The 9,423-nt window shown below is 53.7% G+C and overlaps 1 long non-coding RNA gene across 1 annotated transcript in view; it reads left to right on the top strand.

Moving 5' to 3' along the window:
• The first annotated feature begins 6,458 nt into the window (after positions 1-6,458).
• Positions 6,459-9,423, top strand: part of LOC137531597 (uncharacterized) — a 51,635-nt gene continuing 48,670 nt past the window's right edge. Inside the window, exon 1 of the long non-coding RNA XR_011023680.1 lies at positions 6,459-6,820. This is a non-coding gene — a long non-coding RNA (uncharacterized lncRNA). The remainder of the gene's footprint in view (positions 6,821-9,423) is intronic.

Below are 9,423 nucleotides of genomic sequence, written 5' to 3'. Positions count from 1 at the left end.
AGTGGTGGCTGCTGCTGGCACATTAGGGGCACTGGGGTGGCTGCTGCTGGCACATTAGGGGCACAGCAGTGGCTGCTGCTGGCACATAAGGGGCACAGCAGTGGCTGCTGATAGCACATAAGGGGCACTAGGGTGGCTGCTACTGGCACATTAGGGGCAATGGGGTGGCTGCTGCTGGCACATAAGGGGCACTGGGGTGGCTGCTGCTGGCACATTAGGGGCACTGGGGTGGCTGCTGCTGGCATAGTAGTGACACAGTGGTGGCTGCTACTGGCACATTAGGGGCACTGGGGTGGCTGCTGCTGACACATTAGGGGCACTGGGGTGGCTGCTGCTGACACATTAGGGGCACTGGGGTGGCTGCTGCTGGCACATTAGGGGCACTGGGGTGGCTGCTGCTGGCATAGTAGTGACACAGTGGTGGCTGCTACTGGCACATTAGGGGCACTGGGGTGGCTGCTGCTGACACATTAGGGGCACTGGGGTGGCTGCTGCTGGCACATTAGGGGCACTGGGGTGGCTGCTGCTGGCACATTAGGGGCACTGGGGTGGCTGCTGCTGGCACATTAGGGGCACTGGGGTGGCTGCTGCTGGCACATTAGGGGCACTGGGGTGGCTGCTGCTGGCACATTAGGGGCACTGGGGTGACTGATGCTGGCACATTAGGGGCACAGCAGTGGCTGCTGATAGCACATAAGGGGCACTAGGGTGGCTGCTACTGGCACATTAGGGGCAATGGGGAGGCTGCTGCTGGCACATAAGGGGCGCCAGGGTGACTGCTGCTGGTACATTAGAGACTGCTGCTGGCACATTAGGGGCACTGGGGTGGCTGCTGCTGGCACATAAGGGGCACCAGGGTGACTGATGCTGGCACATTAGAGACTGCTGCTGGCACATTAGGGGCACTGGGGTGGCTGCTGATAGCACATAAGGGGCACCAGGGTGACTGATGCTGGCACATTAGAGACTGCTGCTGGCACATTAGGGGCACTGGGGTGGCTGCTGCTGGCACATAAGGGGCACCAGGGTGACTGATGCTGGCACATAAGGGGCACTGGGGTGGCTGATGCTGACACATAAGGGGCACTGGGGTGGCTGCTGATAGCACATTAGAGACTGCTGCTGGCACATAAGGGGCACAGTGGTGGCTACATCTGGCAAATTAGGGGCAAAGTGATGTGACTGATGTGTTAGTAAGGCTGTATGATAAAAAGATAGAGGGGTCTACATGTACCAGCAAGAGTATAAGATGACAGAGGTACACAAGGACTGTCAATAATGATTTACATCAGACGGGTACAGAGGTGTCTCCATATGTCAGAATCTGTGTTTGATGACAGGCTGGGAGAGATGGGGGGGTATGATGGTGAATGTCAGTAAGACCACCACAGTGACAGACATGCATAGTACACATAGTGCTCACATTAGGCAGGATATAGTATCCATGTGTCAGTAATTGTGTTTGATGACAGGCTGGGAGGGATGGGGCAGGGGGGAGGAGGGGGATTATAATGGAGAATGTCAGTAAGACCACCACAATGACTGACCGGCACAGTACACATAGTACTCACGTTATGTGGTCTATATTGCTGAAGTGATGCACAGGCAGCAGAGGGCACCCCCAGCACAGCCAGACTGGACGGCTCCTCCCCTGAGGGAATCATTGCATCACATGTCCTCAACTTGTAAGCAGCCAGCAACATTTCAAAAAAGCTACAGTCCAGTCTGCAGGATTTATCCCAGGAAACAGCGCTGCAGCCATCATTCCAGTCACCAGTGGCCCCAACCGTCCCGTTTTCATCGGGACGGTCCCGATTTGGGGGGCCCCTCCCGCCATCCCGCGCTACCCCCCCCCCCCTTGTGTCCCGGCCGCTGGGCAAGGGGGAAAAAAACCTGATCGGGGCAGCAGCCGCGGGGGATCCCGTATGCTATTTGGGATGGGTGGCCTCTATTTCTCCCTCCCTCCTAATGTGCCCCCCAGCAGAGATAAATGCGCAGCAGCGGAGCGGCCTGTCATTATTGCCTCTCCAACTACTGGCATCTGGCTCTTCTAGACTTCCGGCTTTCTGTGACGTCACAGGAAGCCGAGAAGACAAGATGAGGTCCCGGTAGTCGGAGAGGCAATGGTAAGATTTATGACAGGCCGCTCCGCTGCTGCGCATTTATCTCTGTAGGGGGGACACTGGAGGGCACATTAGGAGGGAGGGAGAAATAGCGGCCACCCATCCCAAATAGCATACGGCATCCCCCGCGGCTGGTCCCTCGATCAGGTTTTTCTCTCCCCTCCTCCCCACCCACGAGCACCCTCACGCTCCCCCCCCCCCCCCCCTTTTCAGAAGTAAAATTTATTAATAATAAAATACAAATATTTATTTTTTAAAAAATGGTGGCTGTGACTAGGGATTTTTGAGGTGTGGTTAGGGGGTGTGGCCTGTGTCCCGTTTTGTGAAGTTGAAATGTTGGGAGGTATGAGTGACCTCCTCCACCACACAGAAAGTACTCTGCAGCCAGCCAATACAACAGGACAGGAAGCACAATACAGGAAGCACTATGCATGCAGCCAGCATGTGGAGCCAGGGCCGGCCCTAGACTTTTTGCCGCCTGAGGCAAAATTAGAAAAAATCGCCCCCCCCCAGCCGTGGGGGGGGGGGGGGGTGCCGAGCTGGAGGGGTAGCTAGCAGAAAGGGAGAATTGGGCCTAGCGGCGGGGAGGGGGGTCGGACCCCCCCTCCCTCGCCTGGGTCCCCCGATCTGCGCTCCTCCTCCAGCGTAAAGTACCAGCCAGCGCGCATATGTTGAAGAGGCAACGGGCGGAGGAATCACTCACCTTTTCCGCGTTCCATCGTGCGCTCCACTGACGTCACTTCCTGCAAGGCCGTCCACTTACAATACAGTGGGCGGCGTTGCCGGAAGTGACGTCAGTGGAGCACGCGATGGAACGCGGAAGAGGTGCCTGTTGCCTCTTCGTCATATGCACGCTGGCTGGTACTTTACGCTGGAGGAGGAGCGCAGATCGGGGGACCCAGGCGAGGGAGGGGGGTTCCGACCCCCCTCCCCGCCGCTAGGCCCAATACCCCCTTTCTGCCCGCTACCCCTCCAGCTCGGCGGGCGGCCCCAGCGTCCATGGAGAGGCGGGTGCCGCCAGGGCCGCCATCAGAAATTTTGGGGCCCCTCGCACATCATCAGGCCTGCCCCCCCCCCCCCTCCCAAGCCCACCCACTGGCTGCTGAGCCCGCTCAATAGCCACCCCACCCCCGTGCCCGTAGCGTCAAAAACTGTGCATGGCTCCAAAGAAAGTGGCACGCACAGCACGACGCAGTAAAAAAGTGTCTCCCTCTGTGTCACCTCAGTTTGTGCAACAGTGAGGTTAGTGTTAGGTGTAGTGATGGGAAGGCTTGTGTTAAGTGGTCAGTGTAGGTTCAGGGAGGTCAGTGTGGGTGCAGGGAGAGGTCAGTGTGGGTTCTGAGAGGTCAGTGTGGGTGCTTGGAGGTCAGGTCAGTGTAGGTTCTGGGAGGTCAGTGTGGGTGCTTGGAGGTCAGATCAGTGTGGGTCAGTGGGTGCTTGGAGGTCAGGTCAGTGTAGGTTCTGGGAGGTCAGTGTGGGTGCTTGGAGGTCAGGTCAGTGTAGGTTCTGGGAGGTCAGTGTGGGTGCTTGGAGGTCAGGTCAGTGTAGGTTCTGGGAGATCAGTGTGGGTGCTTGGAGGTCAGGTCAGTGTAGGTTCTGGGAGGTCAGTGTGGGTGCTGAGAGGTCAGTGTGGGTACTTGGAGGTCAGGTCAGTGTAGGTTCTGGGAGGTCAGTGTGGGTACTTGGAGGTCAGGTCAGTGTAGGTTCTGGGAGGTCAGTGTAGGTTCTGGGAGGTCAGTGTGGGTGCTTGGAGGTCAGGTCAGTGTGGGTTCTGGGAGGTCAGTGTGGGTGCTGAGAGGTCAGTGTGGGTGCTTGGAGGTCAGGTCAGTGTAGGTTCTGGGAGGTCAGTGTGGGTGCTTGGAGGTCAGGTCAGTGTGGGTGCTTGGAGGTCAGGTCAGTGTAGGTTCTGGGAGGTCAGTGTAGGTTCTGGGAGGTCAGTGTGGGAGCTGAGAGGTCAGTGTGGGTGCTTGGAGGTCAGGTCAGTGTAGGTTCTGGGAGGTCAGTGTAGGTTCTGGGAGGTCAGGTCAGTGTGGGTGCTTGGAGGTCAGGTCAGTGTAGGTTCTGGGAGGTCAGTGTGGATGCTTGGAGGTCAGTGTAGGTTCTGGGAGGTCAGTGTGGGTGCTGAGAGGTCAGTGTGGGTGCTGAGAGGTCAGGTCAGTGTAGGTTCTGGGAGGTCAGTGTAGGTTCTGGGAGGTCAGTGTGGGTGCTTGGAGGTCAGGTCAGTGTGGGTGCTTGGAGGACAGGTCAGTGTAGGTTCTGGGAGGTTAGTGTGGGTGCTTGGAGGTCAGGTCAGTGTGGGTGCTTGGAGGTCAGGTCAGTGTAGGTTCTGGGAGGTCAGTGTAGGTTCTGGAAGGTCAGTGTGGGTGCTTGGAGGTCAGGTCAGTGTAGGTTCTGGGAGGTCAGTGTGGGTGCTGAGAGGTCAGTGTGGGTGCTTGGAGGTCAGGTCAGTGTAGGTTCTGGGAGGTCAGTGTAGGTTCTGGGAGGTCAGTGTGGGTGCTTGGAGATCAGGTCAGTGTAGGTTCTGGGAGGTCAGTGTAGGTTCTGGGAGGTCAGTGTGGGTGCTTGGAGGTCAGGTCAGTGTAGGTTCTAGGAGGTCCGTGTGGGTGCTTGGAGGTCAGGTCAGTGTAGGTTCTGGGAGGTCAGTGTGGGTGCTGAGAGGTCAGTGTGGGTGCTGAGAGGTCAGTGTGGGTGCTGGGGGACGGAGAGACACTAGGATTTAGGCCAAAGTGCTGTGTGGGGGCGGGGCTTACCGGACGTGGTGGGCGGGGCTTATCGGACGTGGTGGGCGGGGCTTCTTTCCGTGGCCAGGCGATCTTTATTGAAAACTTCTCTTCTTGAGGTCTGGCTGGGTGAGCCAGCCCATCACCTCAGTCATCTTGCCTCCTCCATCTTCAGCAGCACCAGGCCTCCTCCATTCCCAGAATGCTACCTGCAGCTCCTCCTCCCAGATCCTCCTTAGCTGGACGGCAGCCAGCCTGGCCGTGTCTTTGTATGCACCACAGACCACCCACAGCAGGCATGTTGGGACTTTGGGGTGGGGCCTACCGGGGGAAATCCCGCCCTCCCATTGACTCAGTCTGACACTGGCTTCACCCTCCTCTGTGATTGGCTGGCATCATCACTTGCTGCAGCAGCCGCTCGCAGTTACCAGACATGACATGCTGGGAGCAGGGGGCCTGTAGCGGAGCCGCAGTAAGTGAGCAGGGGGCCCGGGCCCCCCCTTGGGAGCCTCAGGCGGCTGGGCCCATCACTCTTGTATCGGCTGTCCCCCCTGATGGCGGGGGTGGGTGGCGTCCCCGCAGATTTGCCACCTGAGGCAAATGTTTCACCCCGCCTCATGAGCGGGATGGCCCTGTGTGGAGCTAAGGGGCAGCTTAAAAATACTGCATCTGCGCATGTGCTAAGCCTCCAGGGGACATGTCACGTGATGCAATGTAATTCTACACGATTTTGATACTGAGCATGCGCGGCAGCGTAATCCTTAGGGCCCATTTCCACTATAACGAATTCGCATGCGTTTTTCGCATGCGAATTTGCATAGCAATACAAGTGAATGGGACTGTTTCCACTTGTCAGGATTCCTTTGCGTTTTTCTGTGCAGAATAAATTTGCATGGCAGAGCCATCAGAATTCGCATACCGCTATGCGAATCGCATACAATGTATTTCATAGGAAATTCACATGCGGTTTGGGTATGCGAATTTCCATGCGAATTCGCATAGAAACAATGGAAAATCACACCAGCACTGCCATGGTTAAATTCGCATACATATGAAAATTCGCATAGATCCGCATGCGAAATTCGCATCCGCATGCAAATTTTTCCCGCAACAATTCCCACCGCACAAGTGGAAATGCAGCCCTAGAGCAGCGTGATCAGACACAACACTGATATGCACACGCCAGTCACTCACATAACATCCTCCTGTTTCACACACTCGTCCTTCCATTCTCTCTAGCTGCTTGCAGGAGATTACCACATGTGGGGGCGGGGCCAATACGGAGGGAAAAAGAAACTGGCGACATCATTGGCCAATGGGAGGGACAAAGGCTGAGGCTAGGCTGCACTGATTGGCTTAGCAGGGCTGAGGGGCGGGACTGTCTTGTCTGCAGGCATATTTATGGGCATTGCAGCTATTCATACTGAAATCCCAGACACAGAAAAAATAACACTATTTATAGAAAGTTTTTTAATTAACAGGTGGTTGGCAATGTGTTATGGGTGGGGTTTGGCGCTTACATCATCATCATCATCATCTAGCTCAGCCTGCAGCTATCCTTATTGGCTGAGGCTGAGCCTGTCACATGAAACCCCGCCCTGACCAATCACTGGCAGGGGGCGTGGAATTTATGTGAAAAGGTGGGAGCTTTGAGTAGTACTTCCATACTGTGCATGGGTATCAGCTGATCTAGTCTGGCTGGAGCACTCACAGCTTGCCTCCCTCCCTCCATTCTGCCTGCCATCCTTTGCCTCCTCCACCAGGGCCAGCAGCAGAAGCCAGCCTCATGCCTCCTCCTCCTCCACCAGGGCCAGCAGCAGAAGCCAGCCTCCTGCCTCCTCCACCAGGGCCAGCAGCAGAAGCCAGCCTCCTGCCTCCTTCTCCACCAGGGCCAGCAGCAGAAGCCAGCCCCATGCCTCCTCCTCCTCCACCAGGGCCAGCAGCAGAAGCCAGCCTCCTGTCCCAGCTGTCCTCACAGTAAGTAGCTGAGCTCACTCACTTGATTTTAAAGGGAAACTTAAAGGATACCCAAACTGAAATGTGACATAATGAGATAGACCTGTCTATGTACACTATGTACACTATGCTGTGTTCCTTTTTTCTTTCTCTGCCTGAAAGAGTTAAATATAAGGTATGCAAGTGGCTGACTCAGTCCTGACTCAGACAGGAAGTGACTACAGTGTGACCCTCACTGATAAGCAATCCCAACTATAAAACACTTTCCTAGCAGAACATGGCTTGTGAGAGCAAGAAAGAGGTAAAAAAGGGGAATTTCTTATCAGTGAGGGTCACACTGTAGTCACTTCCTATCTGACTCAGGACTGAGTCAGCCACTTACATACCTGATATGTAACTCCTTTTCAGGCAGAGAAAGGGAAAAAAAGGAACACAGCATAGTTATTTGTGTGCTAGGCACTGTACATACACATGTCTGTCTCATTATGTCACATTTCAGTTCGGGTATCCTTTAACTGAGAGGGATATGGATGTTTCCTTTTAAACAATACCAGTTGCCTGGCAGTCCTGCCGATCTTTGGCTACAGTAGTGTCTGAATCTCACACCTGAAACAAGTATGCAGCTAATCCAGTCTGACTTCAGTCAGAGCACCTGATCTGCATGCTTGTTGAGGGGCTGTGGCTAACAGTATTAGAGATACAGGATCATCAGGAGAGGTAGGCAACTGGTATTATTTTAAAAGAAAAAATCCTTATCAGTTTAGGTTCCCTTTAAACAATACCGGTTTCTTGGCTATCCTGCTTATCCTCTGCCTGTAATCTTTTTAGCTATTGACCCTGAACAAGCATGCAGCATATCAGGTGTTTCTGACATTGTCACTTCTGAACAGATTATCTGATGCTTGTTTCTGGTGTGATTCAGTCACTACTGCAACCAAATGGATCAGCTGTATAGCAAAGCAAATGGTATTGTTTAAAGGGAAAATACTTTTTGCAGCCTCCATATCTCTTGTTGCAGTTGTCCTTTTAAATTATAGATGAGGCAAAGCCAAGGTGAGCAGGATATGGAGGCTGACCTGTTTAAATAATGCACATTTCCTGGCTGTCCTGCTGTCTTTATGACTGATATTGTGGTTTCACCCCTCCCACAGTGTGATGCCATCATGATATGGTCCTGACAGTTTGCTGTCTGTGATCCTCATTGCATTGAGGGAAATTATGGCTTCCTATTGCCAAGCAAGCACTATCTCCCTCGGTGCATAGAACTCTGTAACATTCCATACAGATCACCTGGCAGAACTAAAGCCTCCAGTGATAAATTTCCGAATAAAAATCAGAGAGAGGAAAGATTTTATCATGGGCAGACGCTGACTAAATATTCTATAATAAATGAATCTTGTAAACAATAAGCAATTTAATTCATTTGTCTTTTACAGTTCATTTAAATCAGTCTAGCTTTACTTACCGTGAGCCTCCTTCAGTGCTGAAAGTCTGTGTAGTCCTCCCTGCAGTTCTGCTGTCGCCCATTCTTCTGGTGTGTGCGTGCGTGCGTGTGTGTGTGTGTTGCCTTGCCTTGGAGCATTCTATGCAGTACTATTGCGCATAACACTCCTGGCCACAAGCGGGACCATGAACCCATACATGCACAGAAGCCGCTGACCCATACGGAGTGGAAGAATGGGTGACAGCAGAACTGCGGCGAGGGACACAGACTTCTCGGGGCTGCAGGAAGTCCCAGGTAAATAAAGCTACACTGATTTCATTTGCCTCATGTTTCCTTCACGTGCACCTGTAGAATTTTTTTTATTCTTTGCCAAAATGAACCTCCCCATAAGGGAGGTTTGGAACTCACTATGCTGATGGGGTTAGGGGAGCACAACTTCTCACCTGTAGTACTGTTCATGTAGCCCCTTGTCCCTGTGATGGTTGCCAGCTGTAGCTTGCCGCACCTAAAAGAATTCTGCTGTACAGTGTGCTCCTAGCCGCAATGCATACTACAGCTCCCAGTATATATTGCCGCTTGCATCTCCTGGCATGCATTATAGCCGGGGCTGTGGTTTTACAGTAGGATTCTGGTTGGTTGGGATAGTGAACATCACAAGGAATGGAGGCTTTACGAGCAGCCCCCAGTAGGTAAGCAATGGTGTAACCCCTGGCCTCCCAACAGCATACTGAGTTGCAAACCTCACTTATGGTGGGGTTCATTAAAACCCCCCTTTTTTTTTTTTTTTTTTTTTCCTTCTGTACTGATGCTCGGTGTACTTGCAAGTGTACAAGCATTTATACTTGGGGCTTCCTCTAGCTCCTTGAAGCTTGTGGGCTCCCTCGCTGACCTCCTGGGCTGCTTTGTTCCTCCGCTGGCTGGAATGGGTAAAGCCATGACTGGGCGCAGTCATGATCCCATGTGTACACCTGGCTGCGTGCGCCCCTCCCCCATGGTGCTTCTGTGGCCAGTAGCACACTGTACCTGCACAGAATGCTCCTAGCCACAGGAGTATGATCAAGAATGTGCATGGCTGCAGATTTCCAGCACTCCCAGACTACCGAGCTAAACAGTGGAAAAATGGGCGGGACTGGGAGGATGATGAGGAATCCCACAGACTACAGGGGGCCCAGTAGTACTC

The sequence above is a fragment of the Hyperolius riggenbachi genome, chromosome 9, assembly GCF_040937935.1.
Source record: "Hyperolius riggenbachi isolate aHypRig1 chromosome 9, aHypRig1.pri, whole genome shotgun sequence".
In the NCBI taxonomy this organism is placed as follows: Eukaryota; Metazoa; Chordata; class Amphibia; order Anura; family Hyperoliidae; genus Hyperolius; species Hyperolius riggenbachi.
The sequence above is the reverse complement of the archived record's forward strand: the minus strand, read 5'-3'. Positions and strand labels throughout refer to the sequence as shown.